At 35.0% G+C, this 12,640-nt stretch overlaps 1 protein-coding gene and 1 long non-coding RNA gene across 16 annotated transcripts in view; one reads left to right on the top strand and one right to left on the bottom strand.

Annotated features, from left to right (window-relative positions):
- The window catches only part of TRDN (triadin), a 369,423-nt gene that overhangs the window by 199,442 nt on the left and 157,341 nt on the right, over positions 1-12,640 (bottom strand). The window lies entirely within an intron of this gene.
- LOC110567432 (uncharacterized) overlaps positions 1-12,640 on the top strand; it is a 60,788-nt gene that overhangs the window by 9,357 nt on the left and 38,791 nt on the right. The window lies entirely within an intron of this gene.

The raw sequence follows: 12,640 nt of genomic DNA, 5'->3' as shown, positions 1-12,640 counted from the left end.
AATAAAAGTTATTTGTGACAAACACACAGCCAACATATACTGAATGGGGAAAAGTTGAAAGCATTCCCTCTGAGAGTTGGAAAAAGACAAGGATGTCCATTCTTATCACTTCTCTTCAACATAGTACTGGAAGTCCTAGCCAGAGCAATCAGGCAAGAGAAAGAAATAAAGGGCATTCAAATAGGTAAAGAGGAAGTCAAACTGTCACTAATTGCTGACAATATGATCATTTACCTTGAAAACGCTAAAGACTCCTCCGGAAAGTTCCTAAAATTGATGAAAGAATTCAGCAAAGTTTCCAGATGCAAGATTAATGCGCTCAAATCAGTAGTTCTTCTATACATCAAGAGCAACCAAGCAGAAAATCAAATCAAGAACTCAAACCCTTTTACAATACCTGCAAAAAAATAAAATACTTAGGAATATGCCTAACCAAGAAGATGAAAGACTTCTACAAGAAAAACCACAAAACAGTATTTAAAGAAATAATAGATGACACAAACAAATGGAAACACATCCCGGGCTCATGGATGGCTATATTCAATATTGGGAAAATGACTATATTGCCAAAAGCAATCTACAAATTCAATGCAGTCCCCATCAAAATACCACCATCATTCTTCACAGAGTTAGAAAAAACAGTTCTCAAATTCATATGGAACCATAAAAGAGCTCACATAGCCAAAGCAAGACTGAGCAAAAAGAACAAATCTGGAGGCATCACACTATCTGATTTGAAACTATGCTATAAGGCCATAGTCACCAAAATAGCATGGTACTGGTATAAAAATAGGGAAGTAGATCAATGAAACAGAATAGAGAACTCAGAAATGAATCCAAATACTTAAAGTCAACTGATCTTTGACAAAGTAAACAAAAATATAAAGTGGGGAAAGGACACCCTTTTCAAGAAATGGTGCTGGGATAATTATTTAGATACATGTAGGAGAATGAATCTGGATCCTCATTTCTTACCTTATACAGAAATCAACTCAAGATGGATTAAGGAGTTAAACCTAAGACCTGAAACTATAAAAATTCTAGAAGATAACATTGGAAAAACCCTTCTAGACATTACCTTAGGCAAGGATTTCATGACCAAGAACCCAACAGCAAATGCAATAAAAACAAAGATAAATAGCTGGGACCTAATTAAACTAAAGAGCTTTTGCATGGCAAAAAGAACAGTGGGCAGAGTAAACAGACGACCCATAGAGTGGAAGAAAACATTAACAATGTATACTTCTGACAAAGAACTAGTATCCAGAATCTACAAACAAACTCAAGTCAGTAAAAAAGAAAAAAAAATCCCATCAAAAAGTGGGCTAAGGACATGAATAGGTAATTCTCAAAAAGAAGGTCTACAAATGACCAACAAACATATGAAAAAATGCTCAACATCACTAATGATCAGGGAAATGCAAATCAAAACCACAATATGATACTATCTTACTACTACAAGAATGGCCATAATAAAAAAATTAAAAAAAACAGTAGATATTGTCATGGATGTGATGATTAGCAAACACTTCTACACTGCTGGTGGGAATGTAAACTAGTACAGCCACTCTGGAAAACAGTGTTGAGATTCCTTAAAGAACTAAAAGTAGAACTACCGTTTGATCCAGCAATCCCGTCACTGGATATCTACCCAGAGGAAAAGAAGTCATTATTCAAAAAAGATACTTGCACATACATGTTTATAGCAGCACAATTCACAATTACAACATCGTGGAACCAACACAAATGCCCATCAATCAATGAGTGGATAAAGAAACTGTGGTGTGTATATATACAATGGAATTCTACTCAGCCATATAAAGGAATGAATTAACAGCATTTGCAGATACCTGGATGAGACTGGAGACTATTATTTTAAGTGAAGTAACTCAGGAATGGAAAACCAAATGTCGTATGTTCTCACTGGTAGGTGGGAGCTAAGCTATGAAGACGCATAGCTTCATATGAAGAATGATACAATGGACTTTGGGGACTTGGGGGAAGAGCGTGAGGAGGGGCGAGAAGTAAAAGACTACAAATATGGTTCAGTGTATACTTCTCGAATGATGGGTACACGAAAATCTCACAAATCACCACTGATAACACCTGTACCACAATAACTTATGGAAAAATGATTTTAAAAAAGATATCATACTACATTTTTCCCTTTGAGCTTCAAAAAGATGTGATAAAAGGATCTTAATAATCACTGTATTTTACATGGTCAAACATGGTAAAAAAAATGTTTTAGTTTGGATTGGATCCACAGTAATTTCAAGATGATAAGAAATTATACTAATAGAATAAAGTACATGACCTTACATGCATTAGAATATACTTCATCCTCAGGTGAAAGTCTATACATCCTATAACCTGTGAGGAAATGGGCTCAGAAAAGATGACTAACGTGGCCAACTTCACAGGTCATGTAAGTCAGAGGTCCCCAACCCCTGTGCTGCAAGTCAGTACTGGTCAGTGTCCTGTTAGGAACCGGGGCACACAGTTGAGCAGAGTGCAAGTGAGTATTACTGTCTGAGCTCCACCTCCTGTCAGATCAGCAGCTGCATTAGATTCTCATAGGAGGGCAGACCCTATTGTGAACTGCACATACAAGGGATCTAGGTTGTGCGCTCCTTATGAGAATCTAATGCCTGATGATCTGAAGTGGAACAGTTTCATCCTGAAACCATCCCTTCCCTTACCCCTTTCCATGGGAAAATTGTCTTCCAGGAACCAGGTCGCTGGTGTCAAAAAGGTTGGGGACTGCTGATGTAAGTGACAGAACAAAGATTTAAATCTAAAGATGATCACAAACTCTGTTTCTCTCCTGCACCATGAAAAATGAAGCTTGAGATAGATATACTGTATCAAAAACTTAAAAGCTGATTGAGTCATGGGCAGAAAAAAGTGCCACATTTTACCTCATCACTCTGTCTTATCTTTCAGCTCTCTCACCAAAGTTCTTTGACTTCATGTTTTTTTTTTCCTATTTCTGAATTTAGTATGCAAAAGGAAATGCAACTAGAAAGATGATTTAATACACTCCAAATTGCAAAAAATATTTCTATGTTAATTAAACTTAACATTTAAAATGGATAAGGTAGATTTCTCCCAAACCTTTTGGAAATGATAAAGTTTTTAGATGAGTGATTGCATTTACTTAAAATGGGTTGTGTTTATATAGCTGAAGGGTGCCACATCTGTTCTTTCTCACTTTCTTAATAGAAGTGAAACAAACAAAAAAAAAGGCTACTACTGTGTGTGTGTAGTGGGGAGGGGGGTGAAGGGGAAGGGGTGTTAGAGAAACAGAGAAGGAAAGAGCAGTGAGATGGGTGAAGGACAGGGAGATGGAATATTTTATTTTTCCACTCAGTGCTTTCGCATTTCAGAAGGCAAATGCTCAGTTTATTGACTTGTACTCAGGGGAGAAGCTCTCAGATCACATGCACTTGTCTTTTTAGATAATTCCATAAATTGCAATTGCTTTTGTTTGTTTGTCTGGTGTTGCTGACATTTGGAAATTCTTAAAAAACTCTTTTAAATTTTTATGCCGAATCATTGCTTACTCAAGATGTTTTATTGTAAGCGTTCCCAAAGTGTCTTGTAGAAATAGTAAACATAAATGTTTCTTTTCTAACAACTTTTCATTTACAGTATCATGTTATTTACATAAAATTACTTTTAACATATTTTATCCGTGTTTTTTTCTATATTTTTCTGTAATTGGAAATGGATTGCAAAAGTATTTCATTACATTTAAAATGTCAAAGATGCCTAGATACATTTTCTTTTCATGACCAAATTTTCAGCCCAAGAAAAAGTTGTTTGCAACTCAAAACCAAAATATACATTACCTTAAAGTACTATTTCAAAGATACTGCTATTTTTATAACAGTTTTGGGCTTGATTTATTAAATAAATTAGTAATACTCAATAGCTATTTTAAAATAAGATTTGACTTTTAAAAATTACTAGTATATTGACCAAATATATAAGACTGATTTTCAACTAAAGCCTTTCAGTTTTTAAAATTATGCCTAATGGATATCAGTTCTTAAGATAGAAGCCAGTGCCCATGTAAAGACTACAACTTTTTAAGTTGTAGTAGTTTCAATATGCTGAATTCAGGCTTATTTGAACTGATGCACTACATACATTTTACCATGTCTTATGGATTATAACAAACTAGTAACACATTATGTCTGCCACTTCTTAATATAAGATTTATTCTAGTAAATTAAAAATGTTTTTATATAAAATTCTGATTTCATCAAAGCAAGCTTTTTTTTTTTCTTTTTTTGAGACAGGGTCTCACTTTGTTACCCAGGCTGGAGTGCAGTGGTGGGATCTCAGCTCTTTGCAGCCTCTGTTTACCGGGCTCAAGTGACCCTCCAAACCCATCCTCCAGAGTAGCTGGGACTACAGGCATGTATCACTATGCCCGGCTAATTTTTATATTTTTTGTAGAGAAGAGGTTTTGCCATGTTGCCCAGGCTGGTCTTGAACTCCTGAGCTAAAGTGATCCACCCATCCTGGCCTCCCAAAGTGTTGGAATTACAGCATTCTTTATCCTTTATTAAATGAGCAATTTCCAAGACTCTATTCCATCTATGTAAAATACACTTGGTCTTAAAGATACAGTCACTTTTCTCACTCATTCTAGAGAGGGAAAGGATGATGCCATTGGAATTATAACAAGCTGGTATAACAGGAAGAAATACTTACGTCAAACAGACACAAATTGCAAACAAATGTTTTATAAGGAAAAATTGGTACTTGTAAGCAAGAGTATTGGAGAAAACAATTTTTTTATGAAATATTTTATGAAAAATAATTTGCTGGCACAAGAAAGTTTCACTTAGAATTGCATAACAAGAAAGTGATAGATCAAATTCACTCAAATTCACAAACTATGTCATCCTTGACATCTTTGGTCTTATACAGGCCAAAATGCAGGTAAAAAAAAACATTTCTTTTATACTAGCATTAACAGTTAGGAAAGGGCTGTGAGGCGGGAAACCGGCCCTGATCTCAACAGAAGGCCCTTTTCCTTTTCCCCCGTGATGGGGAACATCCTTAGTCTTCAGAGTAAATACCCGTTGCTACTCAACAGTCAAGGCAGACAGATACCGCTAGCTATCTTGGCAGAAGTAGAGGGTAAGAAAAACAAAACTACTTCCTCTTATGGATACGTCAGTGAGAAAAGGTTAATTGTTTTCACAAGAGGTCTTTTTAACAATCAATAATGAAAAATCAAAACCAATATAACAAAAGAAAAAAGTTATAAGTTTAGAGATACAAGTTTCTTGTCTACTAAAATATATGTATAGCTCAAAATCCATGGGGAACTCTCATTTCTTCCCATTTTCCTTTTTTTTTTTTTTTTTTTGATGTTTTGCCACCTATTGGTTTTTGCGTTTTTTAAAATTTACTCAACAGTTATTAATACTTACCTACTTTTCCGTGGCACTAAGCTGAATTATACTTGTTCTTTCTAACATATTAACTCAAATATAACTATGTTACCTCAGGTCAAACTCTAGCTCAGTGTTTCAATTAAAAAAAAAAAACAGGCGCGGTGGCTCAAGCCTGTAATCCCAGCACTTTGGGAGGCCGAGGCGGGTGGATCACGAGGTCAAGAGATCGAGACCATCCTGGTCAACATGGTGAAACCCCGTCTCTACTAATACAAAAAATTAGCTGGGCACGGTGGCGCGTGCCTGTAATCCCAGCTACTCAGGAGGCTGAGGCAGGAGAATTGCCTGACCCCAGGAGGCGGAGGTTGCGGTGAGCCGAGATCGCGCCATTGCACTCCAGCCTGGGTATCAAGAGCGAAACTCCGTCTCAAAAAAAAAAAAAAAAAAAAAAAAACAAGAGTCTAAAATTTTAAGAAAAATTGAAGATACATTTAAATCATTATTAAAATCTCTCAAATAGTAAACATCATATGACACAAAACAAAGTATTCTAAAGATTCTATTCTTAATCTAGTTTCCCAAGCCTCCCCCATCACAGCTGCCTCTCCAAAATTCTTTTTTCTTCCAAAAGCACTATTAAATACTCCTAGTAAATATCACCTTGCAGATGAGGAAACCCAGTCTTTGAGAGGTTCATGAAACTAATAAAAATTTTACAGTTGAACCTTTAGTTCAAACTCAGGACTACTGCATCCTCTCATTTTTATGTAGCAGAGAAAAAATTTAGTCAAGAGCTGATGAGCATGATTTTCTAATTGACAAATCTAAATTTTCCTGGAGAATCTTAGTGTTATCCATCTCTCTGAAGCACTGGGGACTGTTACACCCTTTTCTCCTTAATATTCTCTCATCCTTGGCTTTATCAGTCTGTATTCTAATGACATTTGTGATAGTTAATTTTATGCATCAACTCAGCTAGGCTTTGGTAACACTTATTTGACCAAAGATAAGTCTAGACGTTTCTATGAAAGTAGTTTTTAGATGTGATTCACATTTAAATCACAGACTTTGAATAAAGCAGATTATCCTCTATAATGCGGGATGGGCCTCATCTAATCATTTGAAAGCCTTAAAGAGAAAAGACTGAAGTCCGCCTAGGAGGAAGGAATTATTCTTTCATACTGCCTTCAGACTGAAGATTGCAAAATAAACTCTTCCCTGGGTCCTCAGTCTGCTTGCATGCCCTGTAGATTTTGGACTTACTAGCCCCTACAGTTGCATCAGTCAATCCTTTATAATAAATAATATTTTCTCAATAGATAGAGAGAGAGAGAGAGAGAGATCTCCTATTGGTTTTGTTTCTCTAGAGAATGCTGATTAGATCAGTGTGTTCTCCATTTCCTTTCTTGGGTCTACGCTGTGTTCTAGATAGCCTTAGATTCAAGGCTGATGTACTCTTTAGTTATATTTGAAACTAACCTTTATATGACAGAGTGTTTTTGAGATCATTTGCTCCTTAGGAAATTGATAAGCATAATCAGAAACAGAAATATTTCTATGATTAAAAAGAAATGGGAACACTGGGTTTAAAAAAGTTAAACAGATTTCCTTAATATACAGAATTTTTGCATCCTTTGATATGTGTGTGTCTCGATTGTTCAATGCACAAGAAAAAAACATATTAAGCTGCCCAGAAGTATTTTATCATGAAAACTTTCTGTTTAACAAAGAATATAATAGAACTAGAGTTTCTCATAACATACTCCAAGAAATGCTGTGCAAGGGCTAACTTATGACTTCAGTATCTACATTTCTTTCATTTGTAAACTCCTGACTCATATATTCAGTTGCCCACTGCAGATTGCCACTGTGTGGATCAAGCTCAACATCCCACCTGACGTGGTATTCTCCACGTTCTCTCCAGGTCCCACATCCACCCTGACCCTTATGGGTTACATTAACCAAGCCCCATGTCCTCTGAACGTGGGCTGTTTTGGCCTATAAGAGCAACATAAAGAGATAATAGAATAAGACAAAAAGAGAGATCTGGGCATTTGTTCTCTAGTTTCCTCCCAGGATCAATGAGAATTTCACATACCTCATTTTACAACCAACCATCATTGGTTGGTGGTTGTGGTCCCTACTGAAGGACAAAACCTTCAGGTGTTCTGTTTGGACGTCGCTTCCCTAATGCTGTAAGGCTTTCTGGATGTCTAAACCATACTATTCCCTTGCCTCTTCAGATATAGGAATGATAAAGTCTTCCTACTTTGACTAGCTCTGGAGTGCTGCACCATAACCCTGCAAACATTTAACAATAATATATTTATTAAGTTCTCTTAAACTATTCATATAGATATTCCAGGGACCCCAATACACTCTTAATGCCATTCAATTAACCAAGTCAGATAAGAACTTTAGCAATTATACTCAGCTCTAACATTTAATTGCCATTTTAGGAAATGGAAATAGACTGAGCCTTGGTAGGGGACACCTGGCTTCCAATTCCAGTTATACCATTTTTAGAGCTGTATTATCTTAGGCAATTTACTTGATTTCTCCAATCTTCTCTGTAAAATGACATAAATCATATTCACTGCTTGCAGTTGTTTTGAGAGTAAAATGTGATTGTTTAAAAGAAAAGTAGCATAAGTCTTCCCATGGGCAATATTCTCCTAAATTTGCCTTATAGTCCCAACTCTCAAGCTCACCCCTCATCAATCCACCCTTTCTATAGTTGACACATAATCTTAAAGACAAATCTAATCATACCACTCTCTGCTCAATTGCCTAAGCAGTACTACACGGTCTGTGAGGAGATGTAAGAGCTTTAGCTGTGTGCACAGAGCCTTCCACAATATGGTCCCAGTCCTGTACTGAGAAATCACATTAGAGTTTTACGTATACTGACTGATGTCATGAAAGCAATCGCCTTATTAGCTTCTATGGATACCAATAAAAAGCTACCATAAAATCAATGTTTTTTTAATATGTATTAGAAATCTCCTGATATAAAAAAATAATATTAACAGCAACCAATGGTTGAGTAATAAAGTGTGCTGGAAAATGTGCTATGTTGTTATTAGCAACTCTCTAAATCAAATAGGTGGTAAAAGTAGTCAGGTTTATATAATTCATCATAATTTATAACTAAAGACCAATCCTATTAAAAACCACCCAAAGATATGACTTTATTTCTCCACAAAACAAAGAAAAATATTATGTTGAACTGAAGTTCAACAAAATCTATTATGTCATAGAATTAATAAAATAAAAACTGAGGCCAAATTTCTATTTTATTATTTTATTTCATATTTTACTTCTCAGGATATATCTCACTGAGGAGCTAAGGTAATAAAGTTCTTGGTTTAATAGAACTGTAAATGAAACCTTACTAGCTCCTGTAGAATATTGTCTCTAGATGCATCCTATGGTAAAAATTATCTTAAAATAAATTTTATATAATGTTACCTTCTCCTTTGTATCTATACAAATTCAACTAACTTTCTCTTTATGGCTCAATGAAAGACTTGCAGTTTCACTTCATAACCTTGCCTCTTCCATATCTCATCTTCCTCCTAACTTTGACAGCCTTTATGCTCTATGTAGCTTATTTTTGGGTTTCAGTAAGTAATGTTTCATAGTATTATCCATTGTCCCAACAAGTTTGACATATCTATCATATCTATCATAGCTATTTAACCACTAGGCAAAGCTATGTAGGGTTTATATGTAGGGTTCACTCTGTTTTATGGCAGTTTATTACCAATCCACCAGCCTGAAAAAAAAAATAGCCATGAAATCTTTGGGTATAAAGGCACAGAGGGACTTTAGAGACTATTTAAGTTTGGTCCCCACAATTGATAGGTGAAGAAATGGAGGTCCTAAGAAGTCAATTGATTTGTCAAAGACCATTCAACTCATTAGTATCAAAGCTGAGACTGAGCTGGACTCTGGTCTTCTCTCTAGAGTTCTCTTGTTAATATATAAGTGATAGCATTTATAATATTATTTATAATTGCAACACTAAGTACCAGTCATATATTTATTCAACAAGATATAGAGTACTTGATAGTAATTTATCTTTCTGTATTCAGCTTCATTCATGTAAATTGCAGGCATTTAATGGAATATTAAAAGTAATTTAAGTAGAACTTAACTTCTTTCTTCCACATCTTTGTTATAACAGAGGAATCCTGGTAATTTTATACTAGATGCCCAATAATTACTTGTGAGTGAAAGCAGGGAGAAAGAAATTATCTGGTATTGTTGATTAAAGATGAATGGAATCATATGTGGTAAATTTGCTTATACAAGGATTTTATAAAACAGCTTTTCTGCCTTCCTTGGTAATTGGGAAGAGGATCGGCAACATTGCCTAAAATTGTTCTGTCTAACCACTGAGGAGTCTGAGAAATACAATTCTTGTGATAAGAGGTTAGCAGGAATGCTGAAAAACATTTGATGATAAAGGACCTTTCATGCTAAGAGCTAAAATTACCTATAATGTTAATATTATAAGGAACTACTTGATTTGAGGAAAACAACTCACGTAATTCAGCTCCATTCGTGAAATGAATGGATAACTACAGTGTCCCTTTGAACTTGTAGGCATTTCAGCCCCGATAAGAGCTCCCAACAGACATGGAAATTAAAAACTGTTTAAAATATGAGAATTAACATTATACTTAAATTAAGTTCATTTTAAATTAGTTTCAGTTATATCCATAATTAAATACAAATTAATAATAATGACCAGAATGATGATGTGAAGTGGTTATTATACAAGATCTTTTAAAAACCTATTGTAGCCAATTATTCCTGGACAAACAAATTCTAAAAAATAAAATAAGAGTCAAAGGAAATAAATGATTTAATATATAATTAATCCCTTTGTATCCAAAAATTAAAAGTAGTAAAAACTTCATTACAGCAGACAAAGCATGCAATGTGGGAAAACATGGAAATCCAAGAAAGACTAGACCAATTTCAAGGCACTAAATAAGTGGACTGAGATAAGAAGTACACAGACGCTTCCCAGAACAAAGCAAGTGCTGTGGGAAGTTTCGTTTCTTAAGTGCTATGAAAGCACAAAGAAGGTTTTTATATATGGGCTTTGCAGATGTGTAGTATTGGCTTTTCAGATTTATAGATGTGTAGTATTCTTTTACCCATAAAGAGATCCACAATTTTTTTAGATTTCTACTAATGAAGTTTTATTAATCTCCTGTGAACAAATTAATAATCTAGTCTATACATGAGCTCTAGTTTTAAAAAACATTAAAATTGAAATATGTACATGCTCCTGTATTTTGACCTATTATAATTGTATTCCTCAGATCAAATAGCATACTTTAGTGCCACATGAAATTTTCTTTTTTTTACATAAAGCCTTTTTAGAATTTCTTTCTTTCTTTCTTTCTTTTTTTTTCTACTTGGTTCTAAGGAAGTTCCAGGCTAAAATAGTGCATCAAGAGGACTGGCATAATCAGCCTCACTAAAAACAGCTTGATTAATACTAAATATGTCCTAGCTCCTAATCAATTATGTTAATGAAGTCACAGGCAGCACATCTGCAAGCCCTGACAAAGCCCATGATCTCAGCATTGCCTGATAATATAGACTCTTGGAGCTGCTCAGGGTTAGCAGCCTCTGCGCTTTCAGAGAAGAAACTGACAAAGGCTTGTGATCCTCAAACCTTGTTGTTTTATTCACTGTAACATAGTACTAGGTTCTGGGATGAACTGTCAAATTACATTGCTCTTTAAAGGCAATAACAGAACCCAAGTATCCTACTTAACAAATGACACATCCTTTTCTAAGTGACAGATTGCTAGGCAAAATATTTGCTACTTGGTATTTTATGAACCTCTGCTAGGAGATAACTTGACGCCAAACACTTGAATAATCTGACTATCAAAGTCTCCCTCAAGTTGGGAAATCTGAATTCTTTGCTTTATGTCCATCTGGAAACAACAACAGAATTAGAATCCCTGAAAAATTAAGGCAATGTTATTATTTATAGGTGTTGTCTTATCCAGTGAACATTTTGGTCAGTGAGATCGTCAGTTCTGCATCAAATTCTCTCAAGTCATATGAACTATTACAGTCCAAATGCCAAAAGAAATGTAACTCTGATTTTTTTTTCTCTCTCTCTCTATTTTCTGTTTTTAGACTGGTTGTTTCTAAATCACTTGTTTACTCTCTAGATAAGTGATACACAATAGTAGCCTCTTTCTGGATGAATCCTCATGAGTGTCATCATTTAGTCTCAAGGCGTGGCCAAAACCAATGGGCAGTTGTTGAACAAGCAGGCTGGAGCATCCACATTGCACACAGAAGATCCTTTCCAATATGGGACAGAGCCAGAGGTTTCTACCTTTTTGTAGAGGAGGCTGTGATCTGAGGGAGACCTCCATTTGTACTCTTGTAAAAAAATTAACGAGGCTTTTAGCTTTAATTACTGGCGTTTTTACATCTGCAAATTGAGTCTTGACAGAGAAGGAACTGTTTTCTATTCATCTCTGAATCCCCAGTATTTTGGACAATATCCGAAATGAACCCATGGTTGGGATTTAATAAAAGTTGAAGAAATGGATGAAGACTTAAAGAAATGACTTTAAATTTCCAGCAAAATTTATTACAATGCTGATCTTGAGACATCATATTTTCAAGAATTATTAGTAGTATTAACTACCAATTGTATATAGCACTTATAAATGATACATAGACATTCAACAGTGTGTATTTGTGTGTGTGTTTGTGAGTATATATATATTTTTTCAATTCTCACAATAATGCTAGGAGATCAGTGCTCTGCTTATCTCATCTTAGAGATGACAAAACTCATGAAGAATTAATTTAAATAACTTCCCAAATTTATAAAGCTAGGAAAACGTGGAGCTCAGATTCAAACCCAGCAAATCTGGCACCAGCCTCTTCAAAGACTAAATTGATCAAGTTGTGGTAAATTGCAAGAGTTGCAAGGCATAGCCTTATCTGTTTGTCTGTATATATTTTTTTGCTTGATTCCCAAAGTACTAAAGTGGACATCCTTCTGAAAACTGAAGGTCACCAATATAGAATCTTAAGGGGACATTTTTGATTGTCTAAAAAGAAGCAAATTGCAATTTTAGAAAAAGTAAATTGTAGTTTAGATGTACTAAAGGTATGTAAGAAAATATTGGATTTTGCTGTTGCTTTGTCACTATTTTTTATTGTTA

The sequence above is a fragment of the Aotus nancymaae genome, unplaced genomic scaffold, assembly GCF_030222135.1.
Source record: "Aotus nancymaae isolate 86718 unplaced genomic scaffold, 86718_ANA_hifiasm-v0.15.2.pri h1tg000040l, whole genome shotgun sequence".
Classification (NCBI taxonomy): Eukaryota; Metazoa; Chordata; class Mammalia; order Primates; family Aotidae; genus Aotus; species Aotus nancymaae.
Note: the sequence above shows the minus strand (reverse complement) of the source record. Positions and strands in the feature narration are given on the sequence as shown.